Raw genomic sequence first — 19,460 nt, 5'->3', positions numbered from 1 at the left:
GTGCAGTTCCTGCTCACATCTAAGGGTGAAGGGACTGGGCATCTAAGGATGAAGGGCCTGGGCATCAGTATGCCATAAATCTCTTTATTTAATGACTGATGCAGGTGTGATAGAAAAGCTTTGCTGGGTCTGGGGGTGTAGTTTAATGTTTAGTTGGTAGTATAGCTGCCTAGCATGTTCAAGACCTTGGTTTGATACCTACCCCACCCCTCCACCGCTCTCCCCCACACACATCAGAGAAAAGAAATAGCAAAGCACTGCTGTAGGGCTTGGAGCTCACTGGTAGAGCACTTGCCTTGCATGTGTGAAGTTCTGGTTCTAAGTTCACACTAAAAGAGAACTAAAACCTACGTTTCTTCTCCAATAAGGAAGGCTAAATGATTATAGTAAAATGGAAAGAGGGAACAGGATCAAAAGGGAAACCTGAGCTGTAGTCCAGGTCCTCCCTTAGCCAATTAAATATTGATCAGCAATTTTTTCTCATACCAGCACTACAGCTTGAACTCAGGGCCTAGACACTTCCCTTTAGCTTATTTGCTCAAAACTGGTGATCTACCACTTGAGCCACAGCTCCACTTCTAGTTTCCTGTTGTTTAATTGGAGACAAGAGTCTCACAGATTTTCTTGCCCAGGGTGGCTGGCTTTGAACTGTGATCCTCAGATCAGGTGTGAGCCACCAGCACCTGACCCCTGACCAGCAAATTTTCTTGCCCATGAAATAAGAATCATAACAATTATACTACCTACTTTCCTTACACTGTTGTTTTTGATAAACAATGTTCATAAACATTCTCTGAGAACACTACATAGTACAAATGAAAATCACTGTTCTTGGGGCTGGGAAGGTGGCTCAGTGGCAGAGCGCTTGCCTTGCATGCATGAGGCCCTGGGTTCGATTCAGCACCACATAAGCAAAAAGAACAAAGCCAGAAGTGGCGCTGTGGTTCAAGTGGTAGAGCGCTAGCCTTGAGCTGAAGAGCTGAGGGACAGAGCCCAGGCCGAGTTCAGGCCCCACAACTGGACCCCCCCCAAAAAAAGAAAATCACTGTTCTTCTGTTTTGTAGATGAATTCCAAGAAATTACTAATTATTGTAGTTACAATAATTAGAAATGTTGATCTACCACATATTATGTGCCCAGCAAAGGGTTAAATTTAATAATGGCTTTGTGACACTATCTCAGCATATACCTACCACCAGAGAAACAACCCATTTAGATGAGAACAATAGATAAATCATCATACAGGGAAAGCAAGTTTCTCTAGCTTAGCTAAGTGCAGGAATAATAGTAACAGGTCCATTTATCCACTCTTAAAAGTTTATTTTCACCCACAGATCTAAAGTTCTTTCCATTGAAGAAATCCAGCCTGTGGGACTATTTTAATTCTGGGGTCTTCTTATCAGTCAAGATTAGGACAACAAACTTGAACAGCTGTGTGTTCATGGGGTTCCATTCAAGGCATTTTCAAAAGATAAGAGGATCTAGACAGCTAAAGTTGAAAGCAGTCTGGCAGGTGATCCTAGGACAGCTTATAACAAGGAACCTCCTACCATGTGCCTAATCAAAGTTAGAAGCAATCTTAGAAGGGATTGGGGAGGGGTCTGGTTGAAAATATTCTAGGATAGGTAAAGGTTGAAATCCTGTGTATTCAGTACCAGTCTGTAACCCTGCATAGCCTTCATTTGCTTATTAGTAAGATGTATATTAAATGGTCAATGAATTATAGCTAACTTTTTAAAGCCAGATGAATAAGCTTAACAACTGTTCGAGTGGAAGAATACCTGAAAGATCACTGTGAAATGTTGATATATTTTTATCAAATTATATATATATCAACCAGGGAGGATTTTTTGGGTTTGTTTGTGTGTGTGTGTGTGTGTGTGTGTGTGTGTGGGCGCGCGCACGCGCGTTTGCGTGCATGGGTGCCAGTGTGCCAGACCTGGGATTTGAACTCCGGGCCTGGGCACTGTCCCTGAGCTTTTTTTTTCCTTTTAATCTCAAGGCTAGAGCTCTACCGCTTGAGAACAAACCTCCACTTCTAGCTTTTTTTTTCCCTTGTGACTAAATGTAGGTAAGAGTCTCATAGACCTTCTTGCCCAGGCTGGTTTTAAACCAGAATCTTCAGATCTCAGCCTCCTGAGTAGTAGCTAGGATTACAGCCATGAGCCACTGGCACCAGCTTGTATTTGTTTTGAGACAGGATCATGTTTTATTGCCCAGTATGGACTCAAATTTCTGAACTTAAGTGATCCTGCTGCTTCAGTCTTCCAAGTAGGTGGGATGTGTACCACCATACTTGGCTAGGAAAAAAAAAAAATTAGTAGCAAAGATGACTACATGGTGTATAACAACATAATGCCAGAAATAAGAACATTGTTAACTAAAACCAAAAGAAAGAAAAATCCTTCAACATAATCTATAGGGTAAAGAGAAAAGAAATTTCTATATTTGTGTGTGTACTTTCATAAAGAAAGAAAATAAGGGAGGGAGGGAGAGAGGGAGGAACAAAAGGAGGGACAAAGGGAGGGAGGGAAGAAGGAAGGAAGGAAGGAAAGGGGAGGGAGGGAGGGAAGAAGGAAGGAAGGAAGGAAGGAAGGAAGGAAGGAAGGAAGGAAGGAAGGGAAGGAAGCAACTGATTAGACAAGCAGCAAGAGACAGGTGGAGAAAACCTTCTAAGACCTTACACTAGAGCTGATCAACTAACCCAGAGGTTTTCAAACTTTGTTGAAAGTGAGGGAACTTTCTTCAAAAAGATTTTATTTTTAAATTTTTGGCAGAAATTCAAGATGTCAAACAGAAAGGCAGAAGCCCCAAAGAAGAAAGAGAACAAAGACTGAGCTGTCCTCTGTAAGCCCTCTGTAAGAAGTGGAGTCCCCCACTCCTCCCCCAGCTCAGGTAGCCATCTCTATAAAAATAGACCTCCTCAGCTTAGAGGGGCACAGTTTTGAAAAGTCTTAGTCCAGCTCTCTCATTGTACAGAAGAGGAAATTAAAGCTCTATTGGCCTAGGGATTTACCTAAGGTTGCACACTCTTCTTCCAAACCACCAATGACTGAGATGTTGCTATTTTCCCCCAAATTACCAATTGATTAAAATAAGATGAAATGGACCCTTGGCAAAGGGGTTAGCTTGGTAAGAGCCAAACCCTAAAAAATTTACCTTCTTATTAGCAGGGTACTGGTGGCTCACTCCTGTAATCCTAGCTATTCAGGAGTCTGAGATCTGAGGATGGAGGTTCAAGGCCACCCTAGGTATGAAAAGTCTGTGAGATTGTTAGCTGCAAGAGCTGTGGCTCAAGTGGTAGAGCTCTAGCTTTAAGCACAAAAGCTCAGGACAGAGCCCAGGACCAGAGTTCAAGTACCAGGACTGGCACAAGAAAAATAAAAATTTACCTTCTCCAACTACCAGTTAGATCAAATATTTGTCTTTTTCCCTTCCCCACATTTCCTCTGTGAGAGTCTCGCCACACAGCCCAGGTTGACCTTGAATTCTTGATTCCTCTGCCTCAAGACACTCCAATCATGGAATTACAGGTGTGACCTACCAGCCTACTTTTCTTTTGTTTCTTGCAAATTATGTTATGTCATAAATTGTCCCACACAGTATATTTAAGTCTTGACTTAATGACAAAAATTTTCAAAAGCAAAAAGATTTGCCTATAGATTTGTATATCCAGCTCCTTAGAAACTCTACCTATAGGCTGGGAAGGTGGCTCAGTAGTAGAGTGCTTGTCTTGCATGTATGAGGCCCTGGGTTCGATTCCTCAGCACCACATAAGCAGAAAAAGCCGGAAGTGGCGCTATGACTCAAGTGGTAGAGCGCTAGCCTTGGGCTGAAGGGCTGAGGGAGAGCGCCCAGGCCCAGAGTTCAGGCCTCACAACCGACAGAAAAAAAGAAAGAAAAAAAAGAAACTACCTACGCTCCCGTTTTCATAGTCCCCACTATATTGCTTTGTTTTGATCAATCATGGCACTTGAACTCACGGCCTGGCTGCTGTCCCTGAGCAATTTTGCTCAAGGCTAGTGCTCTACCTCTTTGAGTCACAGTTCCACTTCTGGTTTTCTGGTGGTTATGGAGGTAACAACCTCATGGACTTTTATGCCCAGGCTGGCTTTGAACTATGATTCTCAGATCTCAGTCTCCTGAGTAGCACCTAGCTTCTCTATTGCTTTATACCTGCTTATATGATTACTGTCTTCTCCATGTAAGCATTTGATTTTGTGACCATGGTCTAAAGATTATGGATATAGAAGTATTTTGGAGAACTGAACTTATAGAAACAAAGTAAAATCTAGACTACAAATAGAACAACCTGGTTTCAAAGGAGGAGGGAAATGTTAAAATTTTAGGGAAAATACCATGTTTCTACATTGATTAAGAAAGAAGCTTTCAGGATTCTCACCTTGTTTATTTTTTTGAGGACCATTCAATTTAGCATAGACTAGTAGAGCCTAAACACAGAGACACACAGGTCTCTAAGTCTCCATTTAGATCATTATCTGCAGCCCAATTCTAAACACTGCCCTTCCTAACTCCTTAGAGATGCAACAGGAAACCACACAGCAGGAGAATAAAGTTGTAGCTTGTTGGATGAGAGCTTGCTTAGCATGTAAAAGGCCCTGGGTTAGAGCCTCTACCTCCCCACCACCACACACCTTGCCTCAACCTCCACCCCCCACCCCCACCCTCCCTCCACCCCTTGTCCTTCACCCCATCCGGGCCAGGTAGGAGCTTCTGGCCTTAGCACTTAGCATGAGGAGGACCAAATGGAAACCTCAGAGCTGGGTAGTGAGTGTGGTATAAGAAATAAAGAAGACCCAGACACTGTAGTTCATGCCTGAGTTCAAGACCCAGAACCAAAGCAGGTGTGCAAAGGCTGCAGTACTTTTTTTTTGGGGGGGGGGGGTAAAGCTAGGGATTGAACCCAGGGCCTCATATATGCTAACAAACATTCCACCACTGACTGCTTTTCTTGTTGGTGTTTACTTGTTTTGTTTCAGACAGGTTCTCACTAGTTCCAGGCTACCCTGGAACTTGTAGCCCTTCCACCTTAGCTGGGATTGCAGACGTGCTTCACCATACCCCGCTGATACCTGCATATTTTTACTTTAGCGTTTCTTTCTTTCTCCCCACCCCCCTCTCTTTCTTTCTTTCTTTCTTTCTTTTTTTTTTTTTTTTGGCTGGTCATGGGGCCTGAACTCTGGGCCTGGGTGCTGTCCCTCAGCTCTTCAGCTCAAAGCTAGCACTCTACCACCAGAGCCATAGCACCACTTCTGGCTTTTGAACTCAGGGCCTCATGCATACAAGGCAAAGCACTCTACCACTGAGCCACCTTCCCAGCCCTACTTTACCATTTTAATCTAAAAGTGCATATCTCTAAATTGTATTTTAATCAAGATTCACTAATAAGAACATTTGGGCTGGGTGCTGTGGCTCATGCCTGTAATCCTAGCTACTCAGGAGGCGGAGATCTGAGGATCTCAGTTCAAAGCCAGATGGGCAAGACAGTTCATTATAGTCTTACCTTCGATTAACTACCAGAAAACTGGAAGTGGAGCTGTGGCCCAAAATAGTAGAGTGCTAGCCATTAGCAAAAGAGCTCAAAGACAGCACACCCAGGGCACTGAATTCAAGCTCCAGGCCCAAGTTTTAAAAAAAAAATGAGGGATAAAAAGGCCTTATTCTCTATACCACAGAAGAGGTTTATTACTTTATCTGAAGGGCCACTATAATATCATCTGCACTCCAGGTTTTAGTCCAAATGCTGCTCTCTGAAGGAAAGTTGGCCTCCTCTAGTCACCACAAATTAAAATTGTGGCATTTCCCCCCCAACCCACATTCCCTATGGCATGCTTTGCATTGTTTTTGTCCCTGTCACTTAGCACTATGCAATATACAATGTTGTACAATCTTTGTTCTCTGTCTCTCTCTGTCTCAGTCTCTCTCTCTCTGGAATAGATTTTTGTTTGTTCAGTCCTTTGACATTACCTTACCCATAGTAGGTACTCATAAAGGTACTCCATAAAAGTGTATTTAATAAAAAAATGCATCTGTCTTATGTTCGAGTCCAGTAAACAAGGTGAAAGCTATTTCAATAGTTAACAATCAGTACAGGTGGACCCATTGCAACAATGAGACTTACAAGTCATTATGACGAAAACGAACTTTACAACTTTGGTAAGGGGGAGAGGAGGATTGGGTGGGGATGGGGGGATAGGGGGGAGGATGGGATGGGAAAGGGAAACAAAGGAGGAGGCTACAATGCTTGATAAGAAATGGGCTCATCCTGCCCATGTAATTGTAACCCCTCTGTACAGTATTTTCACAATTAAAAAATTAAAAAAACAATAAAAAAATTAGTTAACAATCAGGCACATAATATGGAGAACTTCTGGATGAGGACAATGGCCACATACTGGAAAGCTGAAATGCAAGTCCAGCACTGGTGGTTCACTCTTGCAGTTCCAGCAGAAAAAAATTTCAGACTCTATCTCCAATTAATTAGAAAAATGTCTGACTGGAAGTGTGGTTGGATGGGTAGAACATGAGCCATAAGCAATGAAGCAGAGCAAGAGATCCAGGCAGGATCTAAGTTCAAGCCCCAGAATGGGGATAGATATGGAACCAGGTTCAGAATTTGATTCTGTGTACCTGTTACTTGCAATGAGTATACAATTATTTTCCTACACATTTTCAAGGATGAAACCCAACACAATAAGTCTGTGGGAGAACCAACATTACCACTCAGGCCTCTGACTTCAGTCCAATCTCTTTTCCCCCCACAGCTGTTCAGCCACTACTAATTTCTCCAAAACAACCTAGTGGTTAAATAGATGCAGAAGAACCTTGCCAAAGGGTCAATCTGGGAAAACCCTGAAAATTTGATCTTTTTAAAATTCTAAAAGAGATGTAGGATAGTCTATTCATGAAGCAGAAATATGAATGATACCCTTTCCTTTTTTCCCCCTTCTTTCCATCTTCCTTCTCTCCCTCTCTCCCTCCCTCCCTTTTCCAAATTGCTACATTGTATCCCTAGCACTGGAAAAGCCACCAAAATCAATAATATCCTGCAGTATAACTACACCATACACATGGTGTGATTTGTATGTGTGTGGATTGTACATTGCTCTTCTTCACTTGCTCTGAGTTCAGAGCGAAGGAATGGTATTCAGTTTTCTCGGAACATGTGCTAGGAAATGCAGGTAAGAAGACATTTGAAGAAACAGGATTCTCCTGGTTACTTAACCAACAGCACTGCCTTCCAGATGTCCTTTGGGAAGTAATTGTTAATCACTGTATTTTGTTGGTATGTTTATGTCTTTCTATTACGTTTTTTTGGGGGGGAGGGACTGTCCTGAGGTTTGAACTCAGAAGTGGGGTGCTTTCCTTTCCTTTTTTTTTTTTTTTGCCAGTCCTGGGGCTTGAACTCAAGGCCTGGGTACTGTTCCTGAGTCTCTCTGTGCTCAAGGCTAGTGTTCTACCATTTCAGCCACCGCACCACTCCTGGCCTTTTCTGTTTATGTGGTGCCGAGGAATTGAACCCAGGGCTTCATGCATGCTAGGCAAGCACTCTACCACTAAGCCACATTCCCAGACTGTCCCTTAACTTCTTTTGCACAAGACTCAACCACTTGAAGTGGAGCTACAGCTCCACTTCAGCGTTTTTTGTTTTTTTTGTTTGTTTGTTTGGTTTTTTTTTTTTTTTTTTTTGCCAGTCATGGTTCCTGAACTCTGGGCCTGGGCACTGTCCTTCAGCTCTTCAGCTCAAGGCTAGTGCTCTACCACTTGAGCCACAGCACCACTTCCAGCTTTTTCTGCTTATGTGGTGCTGAGGAATTGAACCCAGGGCTTCATGCATGCAAGGCAAGCGCTCTACCACTGAGCCACCTTCCCAGCCCCACTTCAACTTTTTTTTGTATTTTATTGGACCAAAGGTTTCATGGACTTCCTGTCCCAGCTGGCTTCAAATCATCATCCTCAGATCTCAGCCTCCTGAGTAGCTAGCAAAACAGATGCGAGCCATCAGCACAAGGTTATTATGCTCTTTGAGTCACCTCAAAGCATGCTCAGGGAACTTTGGTTCATTTCCCAGTTATAAATATCACAAAGCCTGTGTACTAAACTGGAAGCAAATGAGGTCAAAACACAAAGTTATTGATCTTGGACCAGGTTAGATGAATAGCAACCATATAATGTGCCATTGGTATCAAACTGACTAATGTGGGTGGGTAGAAATGAGACACAAGAAAACACTAAGAAACAGGTCATTTCAGTAAACACACATACAACAGCAGCAACAATGAGAGTAACAATCTATTCAGAAAAGCTCTTATCCCTGTTTGTGGACAGGGAATGATCACTACCAGGGAAAATTTCACACCTAGAACATGTAAGATTGGATTGCCAACACCAAATCAGAGATCAAAGGAGGGTAAAACAAGGAATGGTCCTCCTCTTAGCTCTTGGAGAGCCCTATTTAACTAGTTAGATGGTTAGCCATTCATTCATTCATTCATTCATTCATTCATTTATTCATTCATTCTTGCTGGGACTCCTAGGAGTGCTAAGCAATCTCTTGTCAGTGAACAGCAGATGCTGTACTGTCTCAGGTGATGGGCTAAGTCCTTCTAGGTACAAGTTGCTGAAGAAGAGAAAGGATGCAAGATAGTTTAGTTTGCTTGCTTCAGAACAAATGTATCTAATGTATCTATTTATTTTACCCTGTGAGAGTGAAGAGCAGAAAGGACATTCCTTCTTAGCTACAGAAAAAGTGGGCTTCAGGCTGGGAATGTGACTTAGTGGCAGAGTGCTTGCCTAGCATGCATGAGGCTCTGGGTTTGTTTCCTTGGTACCACATAGATAAATAAATTTTTTAAAAAAGTGGGCTTAGGGGCTGGGAAGGTGGCTCAGTGGTAGAGTGCTTGCCTTGCATGCATGAGGCCCTGGATTCAATTCTTCAGTACCACATAAGCAGAAAAAGCCGGAAGTGGTGCTGTGGCTTAAGTGGTAGAGCACTAGCCTTGAGCTGAAGAGCTTAGGGATAGCACCCAGGCCCAGAGTTCAGGCCTTACGACTGGACTCCCCCCCCCCCCCAAAAAAAAGAAAGAAAAAAGAAAAAGAAAAAGTGGGCTTGCTACATGGGCAATGTAGACTCTGATGGTGCCAATTGAAAATGGTTAACTCTTCACAATGATTAAATAGGCAGGGGAGGGATACAATGTCAATGTTCCCTTCATACTTTTCCTATAGAAATTTAAGAAATATGTAAGATGTCTGAGGAGTTGGTTGCTCATACCTGTAATACTGACTGGTAACTCAAGGCTGAGATCTGGGCAGAAAAGTCAGAAAAGTCCATAAGAGCTTTGGTGGGTTTTGTTTTTTTTTTTTTTTTTTTTTTTGGCCAGTCATAGGGTTTTAACTCAGGGCCTAGACACTGTCCCTGAGCTCTTTCACTCTGCCAATTGAGCCATAATGCCATTTCTGGCTTTTTCTGAGATTAATTTGGAGATAAGAGTCTCATGAACTTTCTTGCCTGGGCAGTCCTCAGATTTCAGCCTCCAGAGTACATAGGATTACAGACGTGAGCACCTGGCTTTCCATGAGACTCTTATCTCCAATTAATCACCAAAAGAAAGCCAGAAGTGGAGCTTGCTCAAGTGGTACAGTACCATCTTTGAGCAAAAGAGATCAGGGACAGTGCCCATGCCCTGAGTTCAAGCCCTAGGACAGGCAAAATTAGAAAAAAGAAAAAAAAAAAAGGAAGAAATATGTTAAAAAGTCAGAACTTGGACCTTGTCCAGGATTTGATGGTTGAAACTGCTTGTTTGCTTTTGGGGGTTTGTTGTTGTTGTTCTTGTTGTTTTGAGACAATGTCTCATTCTATAGCCTATCCTGTCTTGAAACTATGTAGTCCAGTGGCCTCTATTGGCCTCAAATTCATGATATTCCTGCCTCAGCTTTCCAGGAGCTGAGATTACAAGTACACCACCATGCCCAGCAATAAAACTATATATGTCTCTGTAAACACTTGAATTTTGTAAATCTTTCCTTGGCTGGTTCCTGGGAAGACTGGCTTCTTGAAGATTCACAGAAAACAAGTTATTTCTCTGTGCAAGTTAAGAATCCAGTACAACAAAGCAGTTTATTACAGCAAGTACTGGTGAGACGGAAGGCAGGGATATAGAAAAAAACTGTATCTCTATTCTGGCTCTATTCCTATCACAACATCTTAACTTTTCAGGCCTAAGTTAGCATTGTAAAGCAGAATCATAACACTTGCCTCATCTGCTATCCAGAGTTGTTGCAATAGTCAAGAGTGCAAAAGCAGAACTGGGTGCCCATCCCTCATGCCTAGAATCCTAGTTTCTCTGAAACTAGGCTGACATCTCATGATTGTGGTTCAAAGCTTGCCCGGCATAAGAGTCCATTAGACTCTAATTTCCAATTAACCAGCAAAAAAGCTGGAAGTGGCGCTGTGGCGCAAGTGGTAGAGCCTTAACCTTGAGCAAAAAGCTAAGGGACAGTACCCTTTTTCACTCAAGGCTGGCACTCTACCATTTGAGCCATGGCTCAATTTCCAGCTTTTTGCTGGTAATGTGATAGTAAGAGTCATTTGGACTTTCCTAGCTGGCTTTGAACTGAGATCCTCAGATCACAGCATTTGGGGAGCTGGGATGACAGGCATGAGCCAGCCACCAGTGCCCAGCACCACTACTTTCTTAATGAAATAAGAATTAAGTGAAGAAGGCTGTATGCTAGCCCCACAGAGATCACACAAGCAGGAGTTCCTTTTCCTTATGCCATGAGTCAAGTCATCTTTCACTCCAGGGACATTTCACCGATTTGTCCATTCATCACACTCTATACTATCTGCTCAACTTTGGGGCAAAGTAAAACTATCGTAAAAATAAAGCCTAGTTGTTAATAAACATTTATAGAAGTATGGAGTGCCACAGTTCAGACAAGAGACCGGAGATAGACTATTTAGGTCTCAATCAATTCTGCTACTAACTAGCTGAGCAGCATAAGGGAATGTATAAACCTCTGCACTTCATTTTCCTCATCTCTAAGTATGATGTAAAGTTTTGCTTTACTACAACGATTATTGCCATTAGACATTCGACAATGGGAATATAGTAGAAAAAGAGAGTTTTGATCCCTGCCTTCATGAAGCTGAAGTAAAAAGGACTATAAACTCCTGGAACTTATCCTGACTGTAGCAAAATGAAGGCCCAAACAGACGACACCACCAAGCACACACAACTAGTTAGTGATAAGCAGCTAGTTAGCACTAATGAAGACCAACTAAGACGAATGAGAGTTCCAGGTTACCAGCCACTGTTTCCTTGTTGCTCTGTGCAACCAGCATCACCCAGATTCACAACTTCTGGAGGCCTAAGAGACTCAGAATTTCAAAGATTCTGGAAGCCCATTGGAATTGGTCCAGTAATTCCACACATTCCTGAACTCCACCCTTTTTCAACCTCCCATTCCTAATGATGTTGTTCCTTCCCAGGCCTTTATGTGGATCTTGCTTCAAATTCAGATTTTCAGCTCATAGTGGAAACTACAAAGAAATCATGACCCCTACAATGCATGCGTTGTCATCGATGCTTAAATTGTTTTTAAGTAGTCATACAAAGGGGTTCAATCAATATGACAGTTTGTGAGTTCAATGCCTCTCGATCTGTGTAACCTCTTTCACCATTCTCCTCCTTTCTCCCAACCTCACCTGTCCCCTCAGTTTACCTGCCTCCATTTTTACATATGTAGGTGGAATATTATGACTGCATTCACCTTGAGGGCTAGGAATGCAGCTTAGTGGTAGAGTGCTTACCGAGTATTCATGAAGCCCTGGGTTCGATTCCTCAATACCACATAAACAGAAAAAGCTGGAAGTGGCGCTGTGGCTCAAGTGGGCAGAGTGCTAGCCTTGAGCAACAGAAGCTCAGGTATAGTGCCCAGGCACTGAGTGCAAGCCCCAGGACTGGCAGGTGGAAAAAAAAACAATAAAGGTTGGGTTTATACATTTTCTCATGCTGCTCAGCTAATAAGTGGCAGAACTGATTCAAACCTAATGCTGAGAACTCTCATTAGGAAAAGAATGAATAATTATGAATTAAAAGGATTAGGGTGGAATGCTGGTGGCTCATGCCAACAGTATTAAATACTCAACAGGATGAGATCTGGGATGATGGTTCGAAGCCAGGCTAGGCAGTAAAATCTGTGAGACTCATCTCCAATTAACTACAAAAAGCTAGAAGTAAAGCTGTTGATCAAGTGGTAGAACACTATCCTTGAGCAAAGAAAAACTCAAGGACAGTATCCAGGCTCAGAGTTTAAGCCTTAAAAACCTCACAACCAACATTAATAAAAAAAAGTTAGGGTTGAGGGTATAAGTTTAGTTGGCAGAGCACTTGTCTAACTTGTGTGAAATCTTGGGTTAGATCCCTGTCCTACAGAAAATGAATCTTACCTGGGTATAGTGGTGCATACCTCTGCCTCACTTAAGAAACAGAGGCAGAAGGATCTCAAATTCAAAGCTAGTCTGCTATGTATCAAGACCCTGTCTCAAAACACACATACACACACACACACACACACACACACACACACACACACACACACACACACACACACACACACACACACACACACACAATATTAAGTACAAAAACCTTGGAAGGGATTCTTGTGGGGCCCTGAACTTTAATTCGCTTATTAATAAATCCATTGGGCTGAGAATGTGGCTTAGTGGTAGTGCTGGCCTATCATGCATGAAACCCTGGGTTCAGTTCCTCAGTACCACATAAACAGAAAAAGCTGAAGTGGTGTGGGTATTAGCCTCAAGCAAAAGAAGCTCAGGGACAGTCCAGCCCCTGAGTTCAAGCCCCAGGACTGGCAAAAAACAGTAACTATGGAACTAGGTACCAGTGGCTCAAGCCTGTAATCCTAGTTACTCAGGAAGCTAAGATCTGAGGATGGAGGCTTAAAGCCACATTGGGCAGGAAGTCACGAGACTCTTATCTCCAAACCAAAAAGCTGAAAGTAGAGCTGTGGCTCAAGTGGTACAACACTAGCCTTGAGTACAAAAGCTCAGGGACAGCACCCAGGCCCTCAATTCAAGCCCCAGGACCAATATAAAAATATAAAATCAAATAAATATATGGTTCCTAGCTACTCAGGAAGCTGAGATCTGAGGATGGCAGTTCAACGCCAGCCCAGGCAGGAAAATCTGTGAGACTTTTATCTCCAATTAACCACCAGAAAACTGGAAGTGGAGCTGTGGCTCGAAGTGGTGGTTAGACTTGAGCAAAAAAGCTCAGGGACAAGGCCCTGAGTTCAAGCCCCACAACACACCAACACACCAACACACATACACACACACACACACACACACAAAACAACAACAACAACAACCAAAAACTCACCAAGTTGCCTAATTGTCTTTCTTTTTCCTTTTTCTTTTGTATCCAGGCATATTGCACCTACCCTACCCTCTACCTTCCACTATGCACTAGGCAGCGATTTCCTGTGTTTACATCCTGATTTAAAAACTGAGCTTGGGACCTGAAGGTGATGGCTCATGCCTGAAAACTTAGCTACTCAAGAGGCTGAGATCGGAAGTGGCGCTGTAGCTCAAGCGGTAGAGCGCTCACCTTGAGCTGAAGAGCTGAGGGACAACGCCTAGGCCCAGAGTTCAAGCCCCACGACCGACAAAAAAAAAAAAAAGAGGCTGAGATCTGAAGATCCTTGTTCAAAACCAGATAGGCAGAAAAATCTGTGAGACTCTTATCTCCAATTAACCAAAAAAGCCAGAAGTGGAGCTGTGGCTCAAATGGTAGAGTACCAGCCATGAGCAAAAAAGCTAGGGGCACTGAGTTCAAGCTCCAGTACTGGAACAAAAAGAAAAAAAAAAATAGAGCTTGGGCTGGAGATGTAGTTCAATGGATGAGCACTTGCCTGGCATGCACAAGGCCTTGGTTTGATCTTCATTCAACATGCTAAAAGCATAACACAAAATTAAATTTAAAATTGTGTTTTTCTCCAAACTGCAGATTTTTACTCAAACTATAATAAACACAAAGCTTTTGATATAAAAAAAAATAAAACAACATACGATATAGCCAGGGGTGGGATGTAAATATGCAATGTGGGGCTGTTGTCTGACACAGTAGATCATACTATAGCCAGAGGCTGCAGCTTCCCATTTACACTGGGAAAGACAGTGGAGGGTTCTTCTATGATGTGCACATTCAACAATAAAACAATCCTCTCCGATGAGTAACTTAACTGTCTACAGAAAATACTACATAGTTATAACATCATTATACCCAATGTATTTTATGTATGTCATTTGATTTAATTTAGACACTGTCAGATAGTAGTAGAAGGATTCTATTATAATGCCCCTATTGATGTGCTGATGTAATCCTAGCTACTTGGAAGGCTGAGATCTGAAGATCATGATTTGAAGCCAGCAGGGAAGTTCATGAGACTCTTATCTCCAAGTCATCACCAAAAAGTCAGAAGTGAAGGAAGTGGTGGAGTGCTAGCCTTCAGAGAAAGAGCCAAGAAAGAGCTGGAGGCTCTAAGTTCAAGCCCTTGTACTGTATACATGCATACACAGACAAGCATGCGTGTGTGTACACACACACACACACACACACACACACACACACACACAGGGTAAAATAACATAAAATAAAATGTATATGTCTATATTCCAGATTGGAGAATGAGGCTCTGTAATGACTTTGAAAGGCCACAGTGATTGCTCCTAACTGGTAGAACAGTTTTGAAGAATGACTATGGAAGCAGGTGCCAGTGGTTTACCCTGTAATCCTAGTTACTCAGGAGGCTGAGATTTGAGGATCTTGGTTTGAAGCCAGCCCAGGCAAGTCTTATCTCCAATTAACTAATAAAAAGCTGGAAGTGGACCTGTGGCTTAAGTGATAGGCCACCAGCCTTGTCCAAAAAAGCTAGGAACAGCACTCAGACCCTGAGTTCAACCCCCAGGAGGACACACCAACCCCCACCCCACTCCCTACCACCCCCCCACACCCTACCACCCCTCCACACAAACACGGATGACTGTAGATTCAGAGACTTTACAGCACAAAAGGGACTGATCTTTGCTCGCCTAGCACTGCCTTTTGAGGCTTGATGCTCAGAGAAGAGGCTTGAAGTTTGACTCTGAACACTTCTATTTTTAGCTACCTTCCCCGCTGCACCCCCATCCTCCTCTCAATTCAGAGGACACGGACTGCATGGGACTGCACAAAGAACCATCCACACTTGACAAGGAGAGGCCATTTTGTGGGAAATCTGGAGATGTAAACTTGTTCCTGAGTGGGTGTCGGGGTGCAATTTCCTTAGGCTAACTCCCCAGAGGAGTCACCTAGGTTGATCCCATTATTTTGCATGGCTTCTCACCTCTACCAGTCCCCGTGAGCAGCAACAAAACCCAGTCACCGTGACATCTGTCCTTCACCAACGCCCCCAGCCCCAACCCCAGCAGCACGGCCTGGCTGCGAGCTGGCTGTGCCCAGAGATCAGGGCAGGGAGGGAGGGAGGGAGGGAGGGGGCCTGTGGCTCCTGGTGGCTGTCAGCTTTCCCAGCTGACTCAACTCGCCACCCGCCCGCACCGCCTCCCCGCCTCCTAACTTTCCATTTCCAGGCCTGGCGGCCGGTGGCTCCCGGCGTGGGAGCGCCCCTCCCGCTGCCCCCGGGCGCCCGTCTGCGGCCGCGGCTTGCCAGGGCACCGTGCCCGCTGCCTGCAGGGCCCTCTCGCAGGACAATTAGAATCTGCTGTCACCGAGAGTTCGGAATATAGGTCAAGGTGCTCTCAGAAGGGCCCAGGGGAGGATCACCTGACCTGGAGGTGTGTGACTCAGCGGGCAGAGAAGGGAGGAGGGTAGAGCTGGAATCTCCAGGCTGGCTGGGCCTGGAAGGGAGGAGGAGGGAGGGAGGAGAGGGAAGGAGGGAAGAGAAGGGGGAAGAAGATGAGGCAGAAGAGGGGAGGATGGAGGAGGGGGGAGGAGAGGGGGAGGAGGAGGAGGAGGAGGAGGGAGGGGGAGGTGGTAATGGTGGTACAAGGAGGAAGAGGAGGTCGAGTTGACTGGCTTGAGCAGGAAGAAGCTGCTGGGAACGGAAGGATAGGATGACCTCTGGTAACCTATCTAAGGTGGCATCCAGATCCTCTGCAGAGCCCGCTGTCACCGCCCCCCACCCCAGCAACTTGAAACCACTCCCAGCGCAAACTGCCACTGCGGCTGTGAACACCTAATTAGCCATCACCCAGCCAAAGCGAGAAACCGAATTAACAGACTGCTCTGCACCTCCAGACTCTCCATCCACCCAGGCCCCAGGAAGAAACCAAGCCCGGGGTACTTCATACAAAGGCAGCCACCTCAACTAGAGGCAATCCGATCGTTTCCCCCAATTCTCGATATGAAAACTACTAACCTATTTCATTCCACGTGTCCACAGGGGCAGTCGCCTTCTCTCTGGACTGAAGCGGTGGCTGCTGTGTAGCTGGGCCAGCCATCCGCAGCAGCTGTCTAAGCCTCACTTCCTCTGGGTCCAGCTGCAGGTTCCTCCCAGCCAAGCAGGGAGTTTCCTCATTCTCAGGGCCCTGTCTTTCCAGCCCCAGGCCTCCCTCCCTGCCACCCTCACCTCCCACCCCCCAGCTGTTCACCACCCTCTGTGGCTAGGCTTCTGGGACTCCCTGGTTCCATGAGTCAGAGCCAGGCTGGAGACAGACAGCAGGCTTCCTTTATTAAATCAGCCTCCTGCCCTGCACACCACCAAGGGAAGCTATAATTACTCGTTTGGCCCAGCTCTGAGAACTGAGCCACAGACGCTTGACTGGGAGCAATGCTTCCTGATTTCTGCATCCATCTAGTGCACCCTGCTTTGCAGCCGGGGGGGTTAAGGGTCTGTTACACAAATATCAGATGTTTTGCATATGTAAGGAGGTGCATTAGGCCTGGATAGCAGTGTAGATTGGCTAGGGGGAAAAATCCCTATGTTCAAGCAGCCAAAAGTCGCTTTTTGTTTTATTTTGAAGGCCTCCTGCTTCATTGCCAGAGTCAATACTTTAGGCAGGCTGTTCACTGTGGGTTTATAAGAGATAAAGGAAAAGACAACAAAATATTGTTTTGGATTTCCAGGTGAGGACTCTTTAATCCTTTAGGCCTTATAGATACAAAGTCTCAAGCCTTTTAGTTTCTCTGCCAACCTACAAAAGCGTTTGAAACCTAAAAGACTAGTTGGCTCCAAAATAAAACAAAATAAATGGAAGCACAAAATCAAAATGATACAGTCAGTCTTCATTAATGTTCAATATAACATTCACTGGTTCATTCATTCATTCCATGCATTCAGTCACTCAGGCAAGCATACATTTATCTATTCATTTCACAAATATGTTTCTGTTTGCCTGTGGTAGGAACAGTTATAGCCATCAGGGTACATAAGTGGTAAGTGATAAATCAATAAGAAACAGAGCTAGGTAGGCAAATATTCCTGCCCTTGTCTGTCAATAATAGACACAATAACAAGTAAATGAGATAGTATATTAGAGATAACAATGTGATTAATAAGAGAAAAAATAAAATATTGCTAGGAAATTTATTGGCAAAGGAAAAATTCATGAACATCTCATGATATCTGAGAATAATTCGGAGTCTAGATTTTTCACAAGCCCACATGTTGACTGCTGAGAAATACTAACTGATCCTGTGTTAAATGAATTACATTTGACTCATTTAACATTTACAGTAAAATTAATTGGGTGAGTCAGTCATGGGGCTTGAACTCAGGGCCTGGGCACTATCCCTGAGCTCTTTCGCTCAAGGTTAGCACTGTACTACTTTGAGCCATAGCTCCATTTCCAGTTTTCTGGTAGTTAATTGTATACAAGATTTTCCTGCCCAGGCTGGCTTTGAACAGTAATCCTCAGATCTCAGCCTCCTGAGTAGCCAGGATTACAAACATGAGCTACCAGAACCCAACAAAAATTTAAATTCGTTAAGCTTTTTGTTATTATTAATCATTTTGTTGGTTTTTGGTGGTACTGGGGCTTGAACTCAGGGCCTCCAATCCTCTAGCAAGCACTCTATTACTTGAACCACACCTGCAAGCTAAGCTTTGCTCAAAATAAAAAGGTGAATATATCTTAAACACATTTAATCAGGCAACAAGTAAAAATGTCATGGCATTTGACCTTGCCTGTAGGTACAAGAAGATATTTCATTCAAGAATTTATTGGGGGCTGGGAAGTTGGCTCAGTGGTAGAGTGCTTGCCTCTCATACATGAGGCCCTGGGTTCAATTCCTCAGCAACACATAAGCAAAACAAACAAACAAACAAAAACAAGCCGGAAGTGGTGCTGTGGCTCAAGAGGTTAGAGAGCTTGCCTTGAGCTGAAGAGCTGGCCCCACAACTGTCAAAAAAATAAATATATAAACTTAAAAAAAAAAAAAAGAATTTATTGGGAGCCCAAGCGCCGATGGCTCACGCCTGTAATCCTAGCTATTCAGGAGGCTGAGATCTGAGGACCACAGTTCAAAGCCAGCCCAGGCAGGAAAGTCTGTAGATTCTTTTTTTTTTTTTTTGCCAGTCATGGTGCCTGAACTCTGGGCCTGGGCACTGTCCCTCAGCTCTTCAGCTCAAGGCTAGTGCTCTACCACTTGAGCCACAACACCACTTGCAGCTTTTTCTGCTTATGTGGTGCTGAGGAATCGAACCCAGGGCCTCATGAATGCAAGGCAAGCACTCTACCACTGAGCCACCATCCCAGCCCAGTCCGTAGATTCTTATCTCCAATAAACCACCACAAAAACCAGAAGTGGCACTGTGGCTCAAGCAGTAGAGCGCTCGCCTTGAGCTGAAGAGTTGAGGGATAGCCCCCAAGCCCAGAGTTCAAGTCCAATGACCAACAAAAAAAAAGAATTTATTGGGCAACTATAATATAGTAGTTAGGAACTTAGATGTCAGAGTTCAGACTCTGGTTCCACCCTTTACTACATTTTTGATTCTGGGAAAGATACTTAATTTCAGTTCCCCATCTACAAAATGAGTTAATATGGGACCTGCCATTATAAGGTTTCTGGAATGGTTAAATATGATAATAAAAGTAAGGGTGTTATTTAACATAGCACCTGCCACCTTAATAAACACTTGACAAATGCTATCTGTAATTATCATGGTATTGTTTTTATGAAGATGGTAATGATGAAGTACAGGTCATGTATCGGGGGCTGGGGAGTTATGGTTAAGAAAGTGATATGTAACCGAGCGCCAGTGGCTCATGCCTGTAATCCTAGCTACTCAGGAGGCTGAGATCTGAGGACTGCTGTTCAAAGCCAGACAGGGCAAGAAAGTCCATGAGACTCTTATCTCCAGAAAACCAGCAGTGGTGCTGTGGCTCAAGTGGTAGAGCCTTGCCTTGGCTG

The 19,460-nt window shown here is 44.0% G+C and overlaps 1 protein-coding gene across 1 annotated transcript in view; it reads right to left on the bottom strand.

The window, feature by feature from the left end:
- Positions 1-16,503, bottom strand: part of Chd9 (chromodomain helicase DNA binding protein 9) — a 174,005-nt gene extending 157,502 nt beyond the window's left edge. The window contains exon 1 of the mRNA XM_069992293.1: positions 16,468-16,503. The gene's annotated coding sequence lies outside the window, so the exon portion shown is untranslated. The remainder of the gene's footprint in view (positions 1-16,467) is intronic.
- Positions 16,504-19,460: the final 2,957 nt, after the last annotated feature.

The sequence above is a fragment of the Dipodomys merriami genome, unplaced genomic scaffold (genome assembly GCF_024711535.1).
Source record: "Dipodomys merriami isolate MVZ:Mamm:240054 unplaced genomic scaffold, mDipMer1.0.p SCAF_41, whole genome shotgun sequence".
In the NCBI taxonomy this organism is placed as follows: domain Eukaryota; kingdom Metazoa; phylum Chordata; class Mammalia; order Rodentia; family Heteromyidae; genus Dipodomys; species Dipodomys merriami.
This window is presented reverse-complemented; position numbering and strand designations above follow the sequence as displayed.